The sequence below is a fragment of the Emydura macquarii genome, unplaced genomic scaffold, assembly GCF_026122565.2.
Source record: "Emydura macquarii macquarii isolate MOO-44397 ecotype Brisbane River unplaced genomic scaffold, CSIRO-AGI_Emac_v2 contig_1451, whole genome shotgun sequence".
Taxonomy (NCBI): domain Eukaryota; kingdom Metazoa; phylum Chordata; order Testudines; family Chelidae; genus Emydura; species Emydura macquarii.
The window spans coordinates 4,320,108-4,344,252 of NW_027131588.1; the positions used below are offsets into that span (position 1 = coordinate 4,320,108).

Genomic DNA, 24,145 nt, shown 5'->3' on the forward strand with positions numbered 1-24,145 from the left:
TTTGATTTAACCCCTGAGCTATTTTATTAGCTGTCTGTTTATAATAAATGTTTGTTATTTGCACCCTTTATATCCTGTTTGAATAAATATATACACTCTTGCTTGGTGAATAGATACGAAAAATGGGGGAAAGAACCTGAGGGATGAAGGGGTCTTTCATAAAAATCACCCTGCCTTTGGGTGATCCTTCCATCCTGCTAACAGCCGTAATTAAGATTGATCCCTCCTCTGCCCCCATACTTACTGGTTTATTAAAAAAGAAGAAGAAAATGTACAAACAATAAAAGTAACAAACAAAGCTGGGAAAGGTAAGCTATATCATAAATATAGGCATTGTACAATATGTAAATTGGATCTATTTAACAAACAAACTACATTTTAAATTAGTTCCCTAAGAAGTGGACATCTACATCTAAAAGTATTGGAAGTTAGAACCATTTATAAAAAAATATTCATATTCCTCATGTTTTTCTTTACTGTGATGTTAAGTGTGTATATTAAATTGTGCCAGGTGCTCACGCTCCATTTTGGAAATTGTATCCAGTATATCTATAGCAAAGAGACAGCATATGATTTTGCTTTAGGTTAAAGCAGAGGACTAGTACTCAGGATATCTGCATTCTAGCCCTAACTTTTCCCCAGTTTACTTTGTAATTTTAAGAAAGTCATTTAATCTGTGTCTCAACTGTAAAGTGGAAATACATATGTACTACATAGATTAATGAATTAAGCCTCAAAATCAATGTTTCTAAGAGATTGGAGATCCTCAGACATGAAAAGTATTATGATTTTAAAGAAAATAAGCTGGATATCAGGGTTTGTTTTTCAAATTAAGCTCATAATCACTTGTCAGGACCACTGATATTATTATGACTCTGTAGATTAAATTTATGTTATTGTTTTGTTAAAATCCCAAAGCTGAGACCAAAATTCCTGACCTAACTACAGGTAAGGAGTATATGTCCAGTAATTCTTGTTTAGTTCCAAGACAAGCATAAATCATCCATTTTAAAGGTAGCTCTGTTCAGTTTAACAGGGGGTCCATAGTATGTTATGCTGGACTTTTTTTGTTCTTCTTGTTTATGAGGTCACTTTTATGAAGATAAACATAATCAAGCAACAGCCACTATAGATGTCCCACAATTTATTTCATTTTCAAAAGGGCTGTTACTACATGAATGTGGGGCTCTTAGAATGGTCTTAAGTACTGTAGATACATCAACATATCTATTTCTTCATTAAGTCAGAAAGGGATCTAATTTCTTAGTCTTGATTCTCCATTCTTAATGGAGTTGGCATGCTACCGTCATGCCTCCCCTCTCTGGTTAAGATTCAGAATGTTGTTTTATAGTCTGGAGAGCCTCAAATAGAATTAAAGAGAACATTTCTAACTTTAAACATTTTGCTTCATGTTCTTGTAAAATCTAGTAATGAAACGCTATTTTAAAAAAGATAACACATTAAAAATTCCTGTTCTTCAATTTTAAATGTATTTCTCTATTAACTACAGTGTAGTTAGAAGTTAGGAGTCTAGAGACTAGCCTTTTAAAAAAAAATCCCTCCTGGGAAGGTCGGGGCCAAATTAATCCCTGCTGTAACTCCACTGAAATCACAATGCATTTGGCCAGCTCAGAGTGAAAAAAATCTCATCCCTCAAGCAGCATCCAAATATAACAACTTTGCTCAGGGATCAATGCGGGGTGAGAAGGGGGGTAGGAGGTAGTACTTCTCCCCTCAGTCAAAAGTCAGTGGGGAGGGCATACCCACAGCCAATGAGAAGATGTATTACTGTGGCTCCCTAGGGGGCCACTTCAGCAGGTTACTTAAGCATATGCCTAACCTGAAGTGTCTGAGTCTCCCCTTTAATATTAATGGGACTATTCATGTGCTAAAGACCCTTGCTGAATCAGGGCCTAGGCCTCCCCTACACACAGAGGTTGTGACCAGCAGAGCCCTCGTTCTGCAGGCCCACCAAGCATACTGCTGCCACTTCCCAAGCCACTCCATAATATCACCCCCCAGTCTCCCAATTGCACCAATCGCCATGGAGATTGCAAAACTCTGTATGTTGCTGAAACAGAGTCCCATAGGAGGCCCCTGTGCTGCCTCGCAAGAGCATCTACCCTTGCATTTTTCTGAGGGCAAAGATTTAAATGACTTCTTAGAAGTTAAAGGGAATCCTGGAATTAGGTGCTATGTCCCTGGGGCTGGTGGAATGAGGGCCCCAAATGACCTACTACACAACATTAAATCAGAGAATGAGTTGTGGTAGTCACACCTTCAAGGTGGAGATCTGACAATCACCATTTAAGGCTGATGACAGAGAGGTCAGAAATTTAACACAGAATGGCCTCATTTTGCCTGAGCTCTAAGGCTACACAGGGATAAAAGACTCACAACACAACTGCAGCTGGCCTAGTTCAGTGGGCTTGTGCTCAGGCAGCTTGTGCTGTGGGTCTTTTATCCCTGTGTAGACATGCCCTTAGCTATAGTATCATTGCACTCTCTTTTGCTAGCCTGAATGCAGTTAAACAACAACAATTACCCTACAGAACTAAGAACATACTTTTGTTCTCTTCTTTGCTAAAATACATGCAATGTTGCAGTGGTAGGTTTCATCTCAAATCTTCTCAAGTCATAGGTGCTGGAACTAGGAGTGCTGCAGCGCCCCCTGGCTTGAAATGGTTTCCATCATATACAGAGTTTACAGTGTGGCTATCAGCACCCCTACGACACAAATTGTTCCAGCACCCGTCTCAAATAAAATGAATCGACAATACATTTCAAACAAAATGATAATATAATTAACAAAAGTTACTTTTTAAAAATAAGTGATTTGCAAGGGGCAACATTTTCTGTATATTAAGATTAATAAGGTGGTCATATTTTGTCTCAAATATTATGCATAATATTATGCAAAATACAGTTATAGGTATTATTGTACCAGTAGGTGTCACTGCAGTCACGGAACTCAATTACTGGACTGCGGAAAGTCTGTTCCTCACTTAGTATAGCATGCAGGAAATTAATTCAGACAATGAGTATGATCAGGAGCTAACACTGATTAGTTTTAGAGGAACTTGTTTCAAGTCAGACAACTTATGGGGGCTTGAGAGGATTTTCCAAATATATTTAACTGAATTTGAATGACATGTGTCCAGACATATTCTGTGGGGTTATTTCAGAAGTTTTGCTGAATCTCTTAGCTCCTCCTGTTCAGTTTTACTAGAATCCTTCCAAACACAAAATACAGAGAGACTGGCTAAAGAGCAGGGAGTGACCATATTTCTCAAGCTTTTCTCAAAATCATTTGGTTGTAAATTTGGTAATGCACAACAGCTGCAAAACATATTTGGCTTGTTTGTTGTAGAAAAACTAGAAATTGCAGGTATTTTGGAAAAAAAAAAAAAAAAAAAAAAACAGCATTATCTTGTCTAAGACACCAGAAACTGACCATGACTGACCTATTCAGCTACCCAGTCACAAGGCTGAATCAAGAGGTCCTTAAACCTGGATTTTATTCAGTCTTTAAACTACCTCCCGCTGACTTCAAAGGGAAGGGAGTCCAAGTATGGACTGAACAAAGTCTGAGATAAAGAATGAGTAAAGCCTTCAGGATTTGACCCACAAAGAGTGAGTTGGGATAGGAGAACTTTCTCTTTTCTAGTGATGGAACTAAAGGTTTGACAAAACAGAGTTAAGTTGTGACTTTTAAGCCAAGTCTCTGAGTAAGGGGTAGTGCAGATCCACACCACCAACATTGTGCCTTAAAGGCTTCTCCTGAGACACAAAGGGAATGCAATCTGCTCCCTTCATTACAGTGAACCAAATTGCTCCCCCGCATCATGTAGCTATGGCCTCACTTCTTTCCCCCCCCTTTACAGCATTCTGCTCCAGCAGGAGCAGGAACAACGAGTCTCTACACTCCCCAAAGCACAGGGAGCTTAGGAGTTATTGTGAGTGGCTTGCTTCCACATAGTTATGCAAGGAAGCGGAAGGTTTATTCTTACCCTTGCACAGCCAAGCAAGGCCAGAGCTCCTAGAGAGAGCAATGACTTAGTAGAAGTTAATCTATAACATACCTATAGCAGCTGTATGGCGTTCACAGGTGTGTGGTTTTGGTGTGAATCATAGGATGGAACCCAAATCCTGAGTCTCAGCCCTTAACTTCAGGGATGTTTGATATCCATGCACAGATGTGATTATGTGTCTCTTCCACTTAAAATGGGCTGAATCCCTGATCTGGACACCCCCAGGTGTGCAGGGCTTGAAAGCAGACTCCTGATACAAATTTTTCAATCTGAGTCCCTCTCTCATCAAAACAAACTAATATACACATGCTACCAATAGAGTCCATTTTTGTATAGAACGTAAAGTGATATCTTTACAATGCACTGTTTTAGCCACTGCATGTAGAACATTAATTTCTAGGGATGTTTTGCCCACATCAGGAGTGAGTAAAAATAGAGACAGACATTGCTATGTACAGGATCATATTTTCTCTCAGGTACTCATTAGCCACCATTACATCTACTATCTGAATGCTTCCCTGACATCATTAACACCTAAAACAGAACACAGCTGGATTTCTTGCACTGATTTAGGTGTTAATGACATCACTAACTATTGACAGAGGAACACAAAACCCTGAACTCACATCTTGGCAGACTAAAACATTCTCACTCCATGAACTGAAGTCCATGATGGTCATGAAGTATGAGACCTGTTGAGGTGTGTTCTTAAAGCCAATGAGGGGATGAAAATGACTCACATGGATGTGTGAACTATATAAACAGCCATGTTAGAAGAAGCTCAGCCACATACAAGGTCAAGTTAAACAAAATTATAGTTTGCTTCAGTTCCCTAAATTTCATGAGCCTAAGACACAGGAGCTTTGAATTCAGAAATAGAGACCTCATTAGCCCTAATTGCAGGATCTCACTCTTTGTTCCAAGAGCACTCACCACAAATGCCACTATTCTGATCTTTAATTGGTATTCCTGACCTCAACAAGCCCTAGCCATGCCTTGAGCCAAGTCATTATGATGAGGGGGAAGGTTTCAGAGATGATGTCAGAGAAATGCATATCAGACACAAAAGAGGCCAGGATAATCAGACGGTATGCTTTAGCAGATAGTTGCCAAAAGAACACATGGAACATTTCAACTCATGACAGATATCTTTTTCCTGGATCCATCTGCTCTGGCAAGCTTATCTCTCTTTTGAACTTAACATAGTGAGAGTTCAGACCATACTAATAACCTGTTCACAGCTGCAAACGATCTCCTCAGGACAGTCCATTCACGTGTCACTCGATAACCAGCCCACTCTAGTGGGCATTACTGGATCATCATCGTTAATGTGTGTAACAATTGCATCCACTATGGCATGGCAGTTGCAGAGCTTGTGGACAATGAGTATGCACTGATCACATTAGTTCCCTGATATCTGGAATAGGTGTGCAGGATGTGTCTAACAACAACAAGTTAATCTGGACACTATAGCATTTACCAGAGGCTTACTTTACTGGTCAATGTGTGGTACCATGCCCATGATCCAGTCAGAAGGGATCAAAGAGAGAAGCTTCCAGGACATATGGATGCTCCTGGGGAAAAAACCAAGATGAAAGCAGGCATCGGAGACCTTGAGGCAACCCATGGGGATGGATTACTCACTTACACTTCACATACTCCTGAAAGGAGGTGGAATGCCATGTGTAAGTCCTGAGACTCATTAACCAGGAACCCAGCAAAGGTCCTGATTCAGGTACTCCAGCACCTTGAACAACAGAGACAGGAACTGATAAGCCTGGAAGGGGCAAGTCCTGTGAAGAAACACAAAGCCTGAGCACGTTGGCTATAGAAGTTACCAGACAGAGCAGATTACCTGGCAGCCTACATAAGGGAAACGGCCTCTGCAGTGTCCAGATTCATTTTAGCAAGAGTGATGCAGGTTAAAACTACCAGGCAAAGGTACATATGCTGTGAAACATATCCTGAGCAAGGAATGCAGGTCACACCTACAGAGTGGGGGACAGTATTCTGAAAAGCACTGACTCTGAAAAGGCTTTTGGGGTCATAATGGACAAGCAATTCAACATGAGCTCCCAGAGCAATGTTGTAGCACAAAGGGCTAATTCAATCCTTGGATGTATAAACAGCAAGAAGCGAGTAGGCACAGAGGGATGACTTATACCTCTGTAGATGGCATTGGTGAGACTGATACTGAGTGCAATTCTGTTACCCATGTTTTTTAAAGACTATTGAAAAGAGGGAGAGAGTGCAGAAAAGAACCACAAAAAATTATTTGAGCGCTGAAGATGATGTCTTACAGTGAGAGATTTAAGAAGATCAATCTGATTAGTTTAATCAAAGAGAGATTGAGAGATATACTGGAACACTGTAATCTAGTTCTTAATGGGGAAAAAATAATGTATATTAACAGACTCTTTAATATAGTGGAGAAAAGGTATAACAAGAAGCTGAAGCCAGACAAATTCAAATGAGATATACAGCACTAATTTTTTTTTTTTTTAATTATAAAAAACAGTGAGGGTGATTAACCTCTAGAACAAACTACCAAGGCAAATGGTGGATTTCCATCTTTTCAAATCAAGATTGGATGCTTTTCTGGAAGATGCTGTAGTCAAACAAGTTTTGGGGCTCAATAGAGGAATAACTGAGTGAAATTAATGGTTTGTAATGTATAGGAGGGTAGATTAGAGGGTCAAATGGTCCCCTCTGACCTTAAACTTTATGAATCTATGAATATATTTGGGATGGACTTATTTTTGGGGTCATAGAATTAGCCAGATTCCCAAAGAAAGTAGCATAGAAGACCACACAGAAAAGTAAAACCATTACTTCTGGAACTTACTAGCCTACGTAGAACTATGTAAGGGATTCTTACCTCTCAAAGATCTGCCAGCATAGTTTCCCTCTTGTGCTACCTTGACATAGTGTCCTTTATACAGGAGTTTTCAGTGCTTTGCTAACACTGAGGTCAGTTGTCCTTCCAACAAGGTCACAAAGTTCACCCCTTGTGGCATGTAATGAAAACACAAACAGTCTTCCACACCAGAATCTTGCTGGGGCATAGCCCTTCCTCTAAGGATCTTTCCTGGTCAAGAGGAGAGAGTACAACCTTAATTGAGTTACTGGCTTCCCTTATATACTGTGGCTGGTCACGTGACTGCCACCTGATCTCTGGATTCCTATCCCCTGGGATGAAAATTAAATCTGGCACAGGTGAGGCTGAGCCCCAACTCCCTTAAAGACCCAGCTCACCCTCTGACACGCTGCCATGACAGCCTACTGTAAAAGACAGACGATGTTTAGGTGGTGACATTACTCACCAACATGCAACTTGTTTAGAACTTCTTTAATCCTCCTCACTGCAAACTGCTTCCAAGCAGTCAGTTAATACCAAAGTACTTTTACTCTGTGTAGGTGCAAGATAGGAGGATACTGCTGAGGGAGTGAAGTCTAATTTCTCCAGCTCTACATGAATTGCTTGACATGATCTGAAAGAATAGCTTGACTGGGAGCTCTGAAGATTTTTAGAATTCAAGGAATTGAGTAAAACTGCCTTGGGGAGACTTTTGAGATGAGCTTTTGCACACTATCAATTTGTGCTCACCAATTACAGACTTTACGTGTGTAAACCCATTTGTGTTTGAATTGCACATCCAGGGTGGGACCTTGTTCAAATTCCATTGTATGTGTAAACTTGTGTGTGCAAGTGATTGAGTGTACACATCTGCAGGAGACCTAGAGATCAATGCCTATCCTTAAAAAAAAAAGTAGCAGGTTTTGTTATCAGATTCTATGACGGCTATCGTACATCTCATCTATTAGCATTAGTAGCATTAGCAGTAAAATCTGTCTGGGTGGTACTAATAACAGATGTCGGACCTTAGTCCAAATCAGCACAATAGCAGAGACAAGGATCGGAATACCATTTCCCAGCAGTATGGCTACAACAAAAGAGGGGACCACTATTGACAAGACTACTATTTATGAGATAATGCTACCATCATTGTACTTGAAAGAGTCCATTGGGGTGTGTAACCTGGCACACGAGGGTAGACCCAAAATGTTACACTGATTTCTCTCCTTGATGAGGCTCCACAGAGAGCCCATACTCATACAAATACATAAAGTCCCCTTCCTCTCATGTTGGTACACCAGTGGTTCTGGCATAGGCCTCAAGCAATGAGAAAATTTCTGCTGGGTCATATGGAAAGTGGAGAGAATTGGGCTGACAGGAGAGGTTTCTTGATCTCTGTGTTGTATGCTAATATCACACACTGTGGAAGAAAGCCAGGTAGTGGTATGGCAATGCTGCAGCAGCAGGAATAGCCTGTTTGGATAACTGCAAGGCCATCCAGCTGGGCAGGATCTTAAGCATCCAGATACCCTGAAAGATACCCTGAAAATAGAACGTTTGAGATTGCCTGTGCTAGCTGGCTCTTTGCAGCACCAGAACTAAGGAGCAGCAATAGCAGCAGCGGCATGTCAGTGGCAGGACTCAGGTGGGACAGAAGCTTGTATCAGAGGCAACAGTTTCACTATCCCAAGCAAGAGGCACTAAGAGGCAGCTGCAGCAAGAGATAATAGGTCATGTTATGAAGGCACAAGATATGAGCAAACAACAAACAAATGTTAGTGATTCTGCGTGCTGCACCCTCTTGTCTAGGTGGTGCCAGGTATCCAGTTGATCGATGCTAGTACTTGCAAAAATGGGAAAGATTAGCTAGTGACATTGGCTAGCACCTTGGCAGCACTGCTTCTGGAGTTCTCTGGCAGCATCCCAGCAATGTGACACCAGGTAAGAGGCTGAGAGCATTTCTAAATGCCTGGTGTTAAATAAGAGGAAGAAGAAAAAATGTAACATACACAGTACTTCTATATAACTTATCTGTACATCTCAAAGTACTATAACATGTGGCTAAGCATTATCACTACCATGTTATAGATCGGTAAACTGAGGCATAGAGCACTTTGATCATAGACAAAACACCTCACAGCAAGTCAGTGGCAGAGCAGGTATACTGTATTGTAACTTATCCTCTGCCTTTTTCTATGTATGCTTACTTTAGGTATAATGTTTCTACAATATCTATTCAATTTACATTTGCATTTCATTTTGCTAAGAGCTTTCATCTCTCTTTTTTTGTTCCCAATACTCTTCCTCCTCTTTTTCTGTTCCGTATTTCCATATGTCTACTTATTCCCACCCCCCAACCCCAGCTTTTTTTCTGAAGCGTTCCAAGACATAACTGATAATAGTTTCTCTGTATGTGGTGTTATTCTAGCTGTGTTGGTCCCAGATTATTACAGAGACAAGGTGGGTGAGGTAATAAAACACGAGAGATTACCTCACCACCTTGTCTCCAACGTAGTTTCTCTGTCAAATGTATTTCTTTTCTTCCTTGTCCACCTCACTCCCCTTTTTGAAAACCCTTCTGAATAATTCCTCTTATATTCCCCTTCCACTATCTTTCAGACCACCCCCCCCCCATGACCACTGTTCATGTTAATAAGACAGATCCTCAGCCAATTATACCAACTGAGATTATTTGTTCAAAAAAAAAAATCATCAAAATCTAGTAGCCTGTCCCCTGGACACTGCTGACAAAAATTTTCTCATTTTATTTTTAAACTTAGTTTCCCTACTGGCTCAAGAGACGGTGCTGGAACCCCAGTGACTCAAAAGGCAGCCATGGTACAGAGGTGAGGCCCACTGAATGCAGCACCCTTCCCTAGTCCTGTAAGCTGAGTTCCAGCTCTGTACAAACAGCTGTCCTCAATTTGACTGTAGGCAACCAGACCTCCTCCAAGGTTCTGCATTTTTAAAAACTTTTTTCATGAAGCTGGATGGGAGACTCTTTGCAGGCTGTTCACATACAGGATAGCTCTCATCAATCAGCCCTGAAGTGCCATCTCATTTCTGCTGACTTAATTGAATGCTCAGTTGAGCCCTTTTGATAATGGGCCACCTTCCAACTTTGAGCATGACTCATAGAAGACTTGTCTCAAAGGTCTTTGAAAGGAAATATAATGAAATACACATAGGGGGCCAAATTTAGCCCTGGTGTATCTGGCTCAGATTTTTTTTTGTCAGTGGTCAAAGACCTACAAAAAGTAGATGGTATTCAGGAGGCAATTAAAACACATGTATAATTACAAGCTTTTTCTATTTTTTAAATTATTTTATATTATACTCATGTCTGTATAAAAACACCAAATATTTTCCTGACATTAATTCCATAAAATGTTGCGTACGTACAGAGCCACTGCTAGGTATATAAGCAGACTAAGTACTTGCTTAGGCCCCAAACAGCTCAAGGGAACCTCCTATTTGCTTAGTATTTGTTGTGTGTGTGTGTGTGTTGGGGGGGGGAGGGGGGATACTCCTGCTTAGGTCCTTCAATGGGCTAGCACCACCTCCACATATATACACCCTCGCAGCCATCCTGATAGGCAGGGCTGCAGGGGTATAGTTGGGGTTGAGATTGCATGCAGGGGGCCAAATACCAAGTGTAGCGGTAAATTCTCACATATCACCAAATTTCCACAGCAAAAAAAAAAGGCAAAAATCAAAAGTAGGGCATGGTTGTGCACTTGCAGTAAATGTCCACATAAAGAACCAAATCCCATTCTCAGTTACACTGGTGTAAACCAGAATAACTAGCCCTGTTTTAGGAAAATTTGGCCTGAGACGTTTATATCAGCCCTTTTTTGTCTCACAGAAAAGACAACAGAGGAAACAGCTTATAATAAGGCAAAATCAGGCAACTCCTTTTTTAATGTTGAAAGGTGTCCTCTAAAGTCTCAACTGAAAAAAAATCTCTCTTGCCATGAAATATAGTAAAATAGCACTTGGCTTTTGTTATATTTCAAGTTCCTTGGTTTAAAGTTGACCCATTTATTGGCACCCAATGCAGTTACAGAGGAGTTTTATTTGGAAATATATTTGGAGGGGATTCAACTGAGTTTTGGCCACATTAATCTCAGTCTAGTTTTGGGAGATTTTCACCTTTCTTGGCCTCTACCGTGGCTGGCATTGTCCCAGCTGTAATCTACTAGAACTATGTAATCAAAATTTTTAAAAAGAGTTAAGTAAGAGTTTTGAAAATTGCTCATGTCACTTTCTCCCTCTCTTTTTTAAAGCACAGTATCATATTTTTTGTTCTCATCTGCAGAACTTCATAGTTTGAAAAAGTATTCCCAAGTGGGTGTACAGCACATCTTACAAGCGATGATGGGGAAATCCCAATAATTTGGGAAGTATATGGTCCAAACCTGCAAGGTGCTGAGCACGCCCAATTTCTTTTTATATCAATCTGTTTTAATCAATCGGGCAATTTGCAAACAGAAAAAAAAAAGCAAAATCTGTTGAATAAATTATTGTTAATATTTATTCACCCAGCTCTACCATAACTAATTTATTAGGATCCACAATGGATAGCGTAATGACACTTCATTTTCCACTAGATTTAATTATCTGGGGTGTTTGTTTTAACAGACTTTTCCCTAAATATTTTATGCTTTTTTGTGGGGGATTTTGCCATGTTACTCATTAAAGTTAATAAGGACCATTAAGCTCAAACCCTGTATTCCTCCTTGAAAAACTACCCCTAAAATCCTGGTGAAGAAGCATCTGTACTGTGTGGGCAGAAAAACTGATTATCACATGAGTATATAGGGTTTTTTTTTAAAAAAAGTTTATAAATAAAGTTATAAAGGGCCAGGAGTGCTGGTATAAAGAACCTAGTTACCTCTAGGTAACTAATTTGAATCCAGAGTAAGCCCATTAATGAAAGTCAGATAGCTGTCCAGTGGCCTGTGTGAAATGGTCCTAGTTCAATTCTTATAGATAAAATAAAATAAAAAAATCCTGATACAAATGGCACCTTGATGGGCTTTCTCAGCTGGCAATTTAAGATGAGGATGTGCTAGGCAAGAGCACTATTTCCTCATTCTGAGCATTATTCCTTCGGGAAAATATCAGTTGGCTAGTGTGGTTTGTCTGGTTCCTACCTATACTGGAACTGCTCTGTAGGGAATCAGAGGACTTCAGTTTACTGTGCCATCAAATTGTCATCCTTCAGAAGCATTAAAGAGAAATATGGTTTTGTTTTTAAAAATAAATACATATGCAATGCACTAACTTACTGAAAAACATATAAGGAGAAGGAAATCATCTTAAGGAATTACCTAACCAAGGCAGAAAGCTAAAATGAGAGCCCCGTGCTTAACATGGTAAAATACAATTAATATGCAGACCTTATGAGAATAAAACAGCTAATAGAATAAAGTTGTTGTACATCTGTTAATGCCAAAGGCATTATCATGTGTGCAATAAAGCCATCACATGTGTACAGGACCATGAAATAAGACCGGACAAAGGAAATATCAGAGATGATGGACTAGATAGGTTTTGATGCTATGATGTGACATTGCCTTTCATTTATATATAGACACACTGCTTACAGCAGTATGGTAAATGATTTGGCTCTAGGCAAAACTAAGTAAGAAACTTTCAATCACCCAAGTTAGGTCAGAATCATCCTATGACAATATTCATGAGATGTGCAGAAGTGATATTGGGAGTCAAAAGGTGCTGTGAAAAATCTTCATTTTCAAATCTTAAGTCTCAAAAGTTAGTGGCTTCTGTTGGGTGTTACCTGTCCGGAAATAAATGTTCCCCACCCAGAAATGTACTTTACTTTAATATACTTCAGGAAGGAGTGGGCTTTGGAGAATAGGAAAGCAGGAAATGATCTGGGAAACAGTGATAAACCTTGAAATCAACCATCAAATCTATCTATCTATATAAATACCCTGTGTGAGATCAGGAAACAGGAAATGTGCATAGTGTTTATTACCCACACAGAGTAGTGAGCCCAGCTGTCTACATGTCCTGGAATGGCCAGGATAATCCTGTAATTAACATTCATGCCATGCCAGTAAAACAGAACTAATAGTCTGACTTTTTGGGGGGAGAGGAAGGCAGTCAACATTAAAAGGCTAGGAATTTTTGTTAGGAATTTTTAAGGAATCATAGTGTTGAAATTACTGTGTTCCTTCAAACAGACCCATCGCCTCCAGCAGCCTGGAACGTTTCTAAGTTTCAAAATGTCCTGTTTCTTAAATGCAGAAATGCAAACACTATTTCTACAGCAGTGATCACTTAACTTCCAAGCATAATTTAATTTGAAAGAGAATTCTGCCAACACCTAGAGGTGGCTGAAAATTATTGGCTATTACTGCTGGGGGGTTTTTTAACAAAAAAAAAAAAAAAATCAAATAACTGGCTTACCAGTTACTGGCAGTCATATTACAGAGACCCTATGGATTGAGATTACTAGGGTATGGTGCTGATCCTGTTCTCCTTGAAGGCAATGTACAAATGTACACATCTATACAAAGGAATAACTTTGATCAAAAAGCTGAAGGTGACGGAGACATTCCTTTACAGCACCATGCGACCACCCTTCTTCAATGCAACCCTGAAAATATGCCAACATATGTTCCTGTTATATGGTGCTTGGAGGGCCGGGCAGTCTAGTGTGCTTGACTTCTGGCCCCTTGCTTCCCTGGCAGAGGGACCTCAGTCCTTAAGGAGGTGTGGTAAGGGGACCCAGACCTTCCCACTCCTCCAGGTCCCAGCCCAGGGCCCTGCGTGAAGCAACATCAGTAGGCTCCTCTCAGCAGAGAGTCTAAGGCTATATCTACACTAACGCTTTGTCAGTAAAACTTTTGTTGGTCAGAGGTATGAAAAAAATCACATCCCTGACCGACAAAAGTTTTACTGACAAAAGCACTGGTGTGAACAGTGCTATGTTGGTGGGAGACACTCTCCGGGCTGTTGGCATAGTTATCACTGCTTGTTGGGGTTGGTTTAATTATGCCGATGGAAGAGCTCTCTCCTGTTGGCATAGAGCAGCTCCACAGGAGACCTTTACAGTGGCGCAGCTGCAGAGGTACAACCAGGCTGCTATAAGGTCTGTAGTGTAGACATGGCTTTAGTCCACTGCTCTGGGCTGCCTCTCTTTCTTCAGTTTGGGGCATAGCCCCTACAGTCCAAACTGTCTGTAGTGACTCCATTGAACTAGTGTCTCCTTGTGGCCCTTTTGCAACCTCAGGTCCCTCTGGGCAAAGCAGATGTAAGATTGGAGGGGTCTAATCCCACAACATCTCTATTGTTCAGTAATACATTTCATTCACTGCTGTTCACTCCTCTGTCTCCTCAGCAGTCTCCTTCAGTCAGGGACACAGTGCTTCTTCCTTGGTGGCTGTCTGAACTGTCAGGCTCTTAGTGATACTCCTCTCATATAGGAAGGTAACCAGCAACTGTATCGTCACCAGTCAGCCCTGACCTGAGCCAGGGTCTCTTCTTTTCCTCCCCCTCCAGGTCTGGCATTGGCTGCAGGAGTAGGTGGGGCAGGGTTAGCTGGGCCCTCTTCAGGCACTCTTTAGCCCTTTTCATGCTGGTGTGAGGTTTCTCAGCCCCACCGCAGTTCCCTTCTCCCCAGTCTCCTTAGAATACAAAAAAGTTATTTTGGGCAGTGGTTAGGGTTGCTACATATAACACAAACCCACAAAAAAAAGGAAATGAAACTCTAAGCCTCCTGCTTATTCATACGCTCTGCTCCTCCACCCAGAGGCACCTCCCCTACTATTACCACAACTGCTGTACACCATAGACCACAACCTCAATCTTGACCTCCCCAACCCATCCTGTATGCACCGTTAACTTGATTATTCTCTCCCCTTCCTCCCCCCCCACTCCAACAGTCACCATTGTGGACGTTTGGTGTAGCAGTTGGTCATGTTGGGAGGGTAATTTGGTAAACAGACCAAAGGAGGGTAGGCAGCTCCATAATCAGCTGCATTCAGATCACATTTCAATGGTTTATCAGCTGAACCTTCCTGTTGCATTTGCTTGCTTGTAAATGAAAGCTTAGATTGTTCAGAAGTTGATGCCATTGGTCATACTCACCTGAGGAAGCTGTCTCCTCTTGCAAGGCTGGTGTATGCGAATACAACCATTCTGAGTGTTCTGGTTCTGGAAGGAGAGTTGTCTCACTGTCTGAGAACTCATTTATACACACCCATAATAATAAAATACAATAGTTATTAATTATACAGAATTACGTAAGAGATGAGCCCAACCTCTTGTTTCCCCACACCCTCCATGTGAAATCTGAATACCTCTAAATTCACCGTGCAGTGGGGAATAAAATTCTGAATCCGGATTTTAATTTCACAGCTGGACCCTATCTGTATAATGGGTTTAATCAGAGTCCTATATCTTAATGGAGGGGCCACATGGGAAGGAATCATCCCATCACCAAGGCCACAGAGCAGCTGCAAAACTGCTCTGTGGAAGCTATTTCAGTCCAGTGTCTGCAGTGCATCTCCATAGCCCCAACAATCCTTCCACCGAGTGGCAGCAGTAGGAGGCAGAACTGGAGGATCCAGACATCAGCTGGTCCTTTGGACCTAATGTTCCTCAGTTCACCCCTGCTATGTCCGAACCTACCCACTAAATAATCTTGCATTCAGAGCACTTGTGAAGATGGACCCCCTCTCCCCCCACCCACCCACATACTAACCCCTTTTGCTCACTCGGTGCATCCCTTGCAGCAGAAATGCCTCATTTCAGCTGCTAGCAAGATTGATCTGGGTGCTGTATTGTCCCATAATGCCCATGATGTGAATGTTGGAGGGAGAGCATTGTGATCACCATCGTAAAGATAAATATCAAATAAATGCCTGATGATGTTTCACTTACAAGCCACAGCTTGAGAGATTTTCAAAATGTTACGCAATGTGTTGCCTCCAGCTCTCATTAGCTTCAATGAGAAGCTAAACAGTCATTTAATATGCTATTTCTTTATCTTAAATTTCCATTAGTTCATTTGTTTCTCTCCCAAAGGGAGTTGTTTGCAAACCAAAACCTTTTCCCTTTTCTCCCTGATTTAAATCCCCTCCATCCATGTCAGAACCATCATTCTGCCAGCCAAGGAGAATGGGTTGCGATTCCCTTAAGAATCCATCCACACTGCTCCTTAATTCTCTGTAAAGATTGTTGTCAAGCAATGCGAGGACCACTTTTCTCTACAGGGGCTGATTGTGCTACTTCCACAGAGCTCTCACAATCTGCCAGCCAGCAGAAATTGAAGCCCAGTATTGGTCCATCATCAAATATGGGTCTTCTGTATAGTTAAACACAACATTTAATTGAATTTATAGGGAAGAATATATGGCATCCACACAAATATAACATTAATTCATTGGTTTTATTGCTATTATGTTTAGTACAAGGCATGAATCAGTACTTGGAATAAAGTGTTCTTGTCCTTCTGCATGGATTATAGTGGGTGATAAATAGCCAGTAAATACCACCATCTACCTAGGGGTATCAAAAAGAGATTAAAATCAGGACATATGGAAAAAGAGGCAGCTCTAGTGATGAAGTTGTGACACTAGAAGACCAGGTGCCAGGTCATGCCAAGGCCCCTAGGCCTCACTGAACCTGACAAATGCACAGCTAGAAACCAGTCTGGCTCATCTCTGTGTTAAAATAAAATTGTTAAAATAGAAGTTAAATTGATAAGAATGTGTTTAGTGTATAGATTTGATGAAATGTTTGTAGGATGCTGCATGTATTGATCTCACTTATGAGATCTGTAGCCCATGGTATAAACTTATATTGAGAGTTCGCATTGTAAAACTCTGTAATTGTGTAACTCACCAAACAGGAAAGAAGCATTAATTAATGTAGTGGGCTTGTCCTGTACACAAGAAGGTTCACTGAAACCAAATAAGCCTTGAGAAATATCAAAGAACAAAAACTTTGTTGATTCCTCCCTGCCTACACACACCTATGAAGAGTAGATGGCTGCCAACACTTGTCCCATCAGTTTGAACTCTGGGGGAAGGGGGAAAAAAATCCCTGGCCAGAAGGAAATTTACCATTATGCTGATTAGAATTTGGAAAGGGCAATATTTCTAAGCATAAGCAAGGGATCCCCAAGCTTCTTGGCTTGGGTTGATCCTAAAGAACATTCAGAGCTAGTATATTACAGCAGCTTCTATGAACCTATGACTATAACTGTGTGTGTATGTTTACCTTCTTTAGCCTGGTAAATAACTCATTTATTTTTCTTAGTTAATAAACTTTAGTTAGTTTATTATAAGATTGGCTACAAGTGTTGTCTTTTGTGAGAAATCTAAGGTACAATTAACCTGGAGTAATTGACTGGTCCTTTAGGACTGGGAGTGGGAGTAACCTGAATATTGCTGTGATTTTTGGTGTAAGGGACCATCTATTATAAAGGCAAGCTTGCCTAGGTGGCAAGATAGACTGGAGCACCCAAGGGACTGTCTATGACTCCATATTAAGGCTGTTATAGTGCTTGAGGAGTTCACACTTGATACTTGGTTGGCGAAATCTAAGTACAGAACACACAACCTGTTCGGGATTTGTGATCTGTTTCTTAATAATAAGCTCTGAGGTTAGCACTCACAATCAAGAACCACGTCAGACAACTTGACAAAGGTAACAGAGGTCAAAGCTTTTCCTTCTGTCAACATCACCAATAACAGCATCCCTTACACCTCTTATGACTCCAGGTAAGGTAAGGTAAAAGGATTATCATCAGAGGAGCATCAGCCTCAGAAAAATAAGGCCAGAGGAAAAGAACCAAACAGCATCAATTTTTAAACTGAGTGTGCTAAGCATAAATGTAGAGAGCAAGGCTGGTTAGCAGCAGTCAGTTCTTGTTCTCAGGACCATAAGGAGCAAGGCACAATGGCAACTTTTTTCAAGCTGGTGCAGCTGTTTGGCTCCACGAAGCATCTACTCAGCTGAAGATTAGTCACTTCATTTGTACACTGCAGCTTCAATTTTCAAAAGCAAATAAGTTTTCCGAAAAGCGCTGAAGTGTTAGCAAGTCATGCAAATAGCACACATGAATTTGTCATGGTGATTTGAACACTTAGCTTGGTTACCCTTTTCTTAATAAATAAATAAATAAAAACCCTGCTAACTAGCTGGTCATTTTCAGTCTGTTTGTATGACTGTTTGTATGTTTTTATGCAGGAAGTACTTGGAGTATTTATATAAGGACTGGCTCACCAATTTTATAACAACATAAATAGGAATAGGCAATAGGCAAATACTTGGCATCAAATAATTTGGCTGGTAAATTTCACCTTTTATTCTGTTCACAAGTTTTCCATGAATAGCCTAAAATGTACTTAAATCATAGAACCATAGAATATTAGAGTTGGAAGGGACCTCAGGAGATCATCTAGTCCAACCCCCTGCTCAAAGCAGGACTAACCTCAGCTATATCATCCCAGCCAAGGCTTTGTCAAGCAGCAGCTTAAAAACCTCTAAGGATGGAGATTCCACCACCTCTCTAGGTAACCGATTCCAGTGCTTCACCACCCTCCTAGTGAAAAACTTTTTCCTAATGTCCAACCTAGACCTCCCCCACTGCTACTTGAGACCGTTGCTCCTTGTTCTGTCATCTGCCACCACTGAGAACAGCCTAGCCCCATCCTCCCTGGAATCCCCTTTCAGGTAGTTAAAGGCTGCTATCAAATCCCCCCTCATTCTTCTCTTTTGCAGACTAAAAAAGCCCAGTTTCCTTAGCCTCTCCTCATAAGTCCTGTGCTCCAGCCCCCTAATCATTTTTGTTGCCCTCCGCTGGACTCTCTCCAACTTGTCTACATCCTTTTTGTAGTTGGGGGCTCAAAACTGGACACAATATTCTAAATGCGGCCTCACCAATGCCGAACAGAGGGGAATAATCACTTCCTGTGACCTGCTGGCAATGCTCCTCCTAATGCAGCCCAATATGCTATTAGCCTTCTTGACAACCAGGGCACACTGCTGACTCATATCCAGCTTTTTATCCACTGTTACCCCCAGGTCCTTTTCTGCAGAACTGCTGCCTAGCTCGTTGGTCCCCAGTCTATAGCTGTGCATGGGATTCTTCCTTCCTAAGTGGAGGACTCTGCACTTTTCTTTGTTGAACCTCCATGTCTTCATCTGAAACTGTTCACTAAATTGTTTCTCTCTATAATTCTTCGTCTGTAACTGGCTTGTGAGCACATCATTGCAAGTATTTGATACTAGAAATTTGAAGTTGTATTGGTGAGGTCTCATTGGACACATAGATCACATGGGCCAAAATTCTAGACTGGGCTGTGAGAGTTAAGTGACATGAGAACATCTGCCTATCCTCTGGCAATCCCTGACTTTAGCATTGGTCCCTTAATAGTGCTGGTGGCCAGCGCAAATGAAAGCAGCTTTCAGGCTGCTCAAGGGTACGCCTTGAGACCAGACCACACAACCATATTTAATATGCATATATGTATCACTGGAAAATCCACCTTTGAATCATATTCCTCTGAGTTTCGCTGAATGCTTGCTAGCCATCTCTGAGGATCTGGAACATGGTATGTATCTGTTCCATGACTAGAATCAAGTTTACAGTAAAAAGATTCACATTAGCAAATTCAGATTTCTTCTTCTACAATTACTTTGAAATATTTGCTTAAAATGTGTTACTTCCCCCATTAATCCTAGCTGGAATATTCACACAGAACAGACACTAACAGGGTGTGAAAATGATGAAACAAACTCATTTAACAAATCATTCGGATATTGGTGGTAAATGTTGGATATTGGTCCTTCCTTGTTCCTGCTTCAGTCCAATGACTGGAGTGAATCTCAATAGCCCCAACAATCCTTCCACAGGTGGTTGGAGAAGGTAGAAATGGACCTCCCACTTCTCAAGGTGATGAATATTATGAATTTCTTTTTCTTCCTGATCCAAAATTAAGAGCACTGCAGAAACAGCTTCAGAGTGCCTGAACAGGATCTATGTGCTACTTAAGTTCCCCTCTGAAGAGTTAAGTGAGACTTAAGTAGTGAACGGGTCTTGTGGGGCCCTCTGCATGGGTGAGAACTTCACCCTAAGAGAATGTGGAGTATGAATGACTGGAAAAAAGCTACTACTGTATTCTGTTCACTAAATTTTAAGTAATTCTGTAGAAACTCAGGAGACCGGCCAAAAGAAAATTAAGGAAATTAATTAAGTTTTCTTTTTTAACCAAAGAGTTTAATGTCTTCTCAGATGAAGTCTTTAGACATGAAAATATATTGTTGGAACAGTGTGTCTTGAAAGATGAACCCTATCTAATTAAACAAGGTGTCCTCTAGCACTGAAAGAAATATTTGCTGGACCTAGCTCTGCAAACTGAGATGCAGAATCTGTTGGGGGACAGGAGGAAAGGAGAGGATATGCCCACAGAAACTCCTCATTACTATAGTCACACAGGTGAAACTTATGGCCCCGATCCTGTAAAGACTTACACATCTTTAATTTTACACAAGTTCTTGCAGTCAGTGGTAATACTCGTAGAGCATAAAGTTAAGCACTTAGATAGTTCTTTAGTTTCTTTGCAGGATCAAGACCTAGATTTCTTGCTGAATAAATGTACTCCGTCATTAGGAGGCAGCTGTTAAGGAATTCAAAATGAAGGTAAAAAGAAAGAATAAAAGAGGACAGGGAACTATGGAGATTAAAAATAACGCATCCAGTTACAAGTGTCTGGAGTTGATGAATGCATTCAATTTTCTGTCCACACAATGCAGCAGAAATGCTAGCAAGACCGCCCTGGGTGGTGTACTGTCCCATAATGTCCATGATGTGAATGTTGGAGGGAGAGGATTGTGATCATCACTATAAGGATGAATATCAAGTGAATTCCTGATGACATCTCACTTACAAGCCATACTTTGCGGGAGATTTTCAAAATGTTATGCTGTTTTGCCTTCAGCTCCCACTGGCTTCAATGGGAGCAGAACGACTAAAACCCAAAAGCCATGTAATATATTATTTAGAAATAAGTCAATATTTAGAAAGATATGTCTAATAAATATAATAGGAAAGAAATCATGTAATACAATAGCATAATTCTACTGAGAGGTTCTGGTGGAATGATAAACCATGAGAGTAAACCCCCTGGCAGCCCACCACAATCCTTTTTACTGACATACAGTATGGTACAATATTCATAGAAAAATCTCAACTGTTCTGTCTTCTTACTTCACTGACTCACTCCTTGAACTACGCCAGCATTCTTGTACAGACTGTGCTAGCCAGAGTCTTAATCCAAAATTGTTCGGGCCAGGTCTCTTTTATAAATTGGGTGCCTTTTATGTGCTTTCTCTTTAACCTTCACCAGGCAAGATCTTTCAAACTGATCAGAAGGTGTAGTAAAAGAGGTAGTAATATAGTTTGCTTGTAGTTTTAAGAAAATAAAAAACGGTTGCAATTGTATTTGGCTTATGACATCAAAGATGAAATTCTGGCCCTATTAAAGTCAATGGGAGTTTTGCCCGTGACTTCAATAGGCCGAGTATTTTAACCTAGAATTTTCCTTTTAACTTTTTCAGACAAAACCGCAGTACTTTTAAAATACAACCCCAAATTCCAGTCAATATTTTTGTATTATATGCAAGCATATATATAATAACCTCATTTTCAAACATGGGTACCTAAACAGACTGGCCAAATCCCACATTTGGCTGACTCCACTTAAGGATGATAATGACCATATTAAATATCTGTTTCTACTGCTATTTAGAGTGTGAAAATGCAAAATCTGCATAACTGATTTAGATGCCAACATTTGAAAATTGGGCTGATGGGATAAATAATGTTATGATTTCAGCCAATTAAGCTCTGTATTTGTTATTTGTATCAGAAATTCTATTTTTGCTTTCTGATCATACTGTAGAGCATTTGAAAGGACTAAAAGAAATGTTACTTATTTTTTTAAATATGGAAGTTAAACATCGTAAATGCTTACAAATATTTATAATTTGCTATTACTGTCATTTTCACTTCTAAAAGTGAAACTTTAAGTAGATAGAGGCGGATAGACAAAAATGACTCCTTTCCTTTCCAGTTTCTAGCCTCTGATTTAGGCTGTCACTTAAGCACATGTATAATTTTAAGCAAGTGAGTATTCCTATTCACCTCAAGGGAACCTAAGCATCCGTTTATAATTAAACATAGTTAAGTGTTTTGCTAAATAAACAATGGACATAAGCTTCTGCTAACATTCTTTAGTGCTTTGCGGAATAAGAGCCTTACTTCTGACGCAGCACACCTGACAAGTGAAGTAAATGGAAAAACGACATTAATATTACACTCACAAATATAGAACTTACAGCACATGTTGAAAGAATAATACACAAGCCTTGTAAAAGTCTATAGCCATGGATCAGGAAAGAAAGTGCTGAGCACTCTGTCTCTGAAAATCAAACCCCTTTTGAGTGTTTCAAATTGGGCATCCAAAATCACTAGTCACTTTTCAAAATGTAGGCCAGTGCTTGTACTCATGACCGTATTTGTGAATAAGGTTTTTTAAATATTTGACCAACTTAAATTGTTTCCATCTGATGGCAGTTTGTTGGCCTATGTAAATGAATCTGTGGTCTCAGATCACTTCCAGGCAATAGATATCCATTGTACAAAAAACACAACCATTTTGGCACTAATTGAAACCTTCATGGGCAGTTTCAGTCAAGAGGTCAAGGGCTGAATGGGCATGGAGAGTGGATAATTCTGAGCCTCTTAGAGATGACCACTCCGGGTCAGGAACGAGGCACATTAGTGTGACAATGTGGAGAACCTGAGCTATACTTTTCAGTGGATATAAAGCTTTTAGGCACCAGTACAGCAAAGAACTGAAACAACTTTGGGACTTAAACACTTAAGTCCTTTACTGAATAGGACTAGACCTAAGCACGTTCTTAAAGTTGAGCATGTCCTGAAGGAATTGGGGCCTTAGTCTCTAGAACTATAAAGTCTGCTTTTATAAGCACTAAAATTAAAAAGTGTTAGAAAATGTTAATAGCTGATATTTCAAATTTTCACTTTATTTGCATGAAATTGAATGACCAAGTACTAGTCAAAGGAGAGAACTGCAGGAACACAATACCCACTGCTCACTTCTACTTTTGTGTGCATCGTGAGAAGGAGAAATCAAATAAAAATATACTATAAGCAAACCATTTACCTTTTACTTCACTTGCCTGATTGCTCCTCCAGTTGCCCACAAGAACTTGTGATAGTTACTATCTGAAATATTTATCATACAAAGACTAGACGGGGCTGCAAAGGGCAAGGAAAATTTTCAGTTCCTGAAAAGAAAAAGAAATGACAGTGAGTCAAGAACTAAACATGATATTTCTACAGTGCAACTCTTTAAACTAGATTCTCTTTGCTAACAGCTATGCAGGAAAAAAGTTAGCAAGTACATCTATTGTTGTGCCAGACTCTGTGGGTGGTTAATCCTTATTTGAATTCAGACTCAGTTTCAAATAAGGGTACGGAGAATGAGATATTGCACTAGAAACACAAGGAATAAACACTCTGGAGTAGTCTTCATAACCACTGAATATTAAAAAAACTTATTGCAAGAACATAAGCAAGTGCCTTTATTTGGCTGTAAATAAGACTGGTCTTATAGATATTACTTCAAAGTGACGTACATCAGCTAGGAAGAGACAGAACTTCTGTATTTGAAAGCAAATGCATCATTTAAAGACACACAGTCAACTTCAAATCTAGTCAAATTTTAAAAACAAGTTAAAAATCATTTAGAGATTCCATTTTTAGTTTTAGTTTTGCAATTACTTTTTCTGGGTTTCTTAAAATATTTTTCTCTCTCCCATTGCTTTGTACAAAACCTGCAAAACAAAAGGGAAAAATCATTTATTTACAGCATTGTACCTTTTGCTCTTTACACAACAAAATAATATGAAGAAACTACATGGGCACAGTTGGGTCCCACATAGCCATGTTTACTAACATACACAAACATACAAGGCCTATCTATAGACGTACTGCTGATGTGATGGGGTTTTTGTGGCCTCTAAAACATAGAATACAATGAGCACCACTAGAAGGCTCACAGACTATTGAAAACCCTTTTCTTAGGTCTGGATACACTAGAGAGCTTACAAGTGTACGCTCACCAGTGCAGCCGCTCCACGCCAATAGGAGAGAGTTCTCCCATTGACTTAATTAATCCACCCCCAA

At 40.2% G+C, this 24,145-nt stretch overlaps 1 protein-coding gene across 11 annotated transcripts in view; it reads right to left on the bottom strand.

The window, feature by feature from the left end:
* Window positions 1–7,114, bottom strand: part of MPDZ (multiple PDZ domain crumbs cell polarity complex component) — a 270,908-nt gene extending 263,794 nt beyond the window's left edge. For all 11 annotated transcript variants that reach the window (XM_067553100.1, XM_067553090.1, XM_067553097.1 and 8 more), the window contains exon 1: window positions 6,910–7,114. The gene's annotated coding sequence lies outside the window, so the exon portion shown is untranslated. The remainder of the gene's footprint in view (window positions 1–6,909) is intronic.
* Between the last annotated feature and the right edge of the window lie 17,031 nt (window positions 7,115–24,145).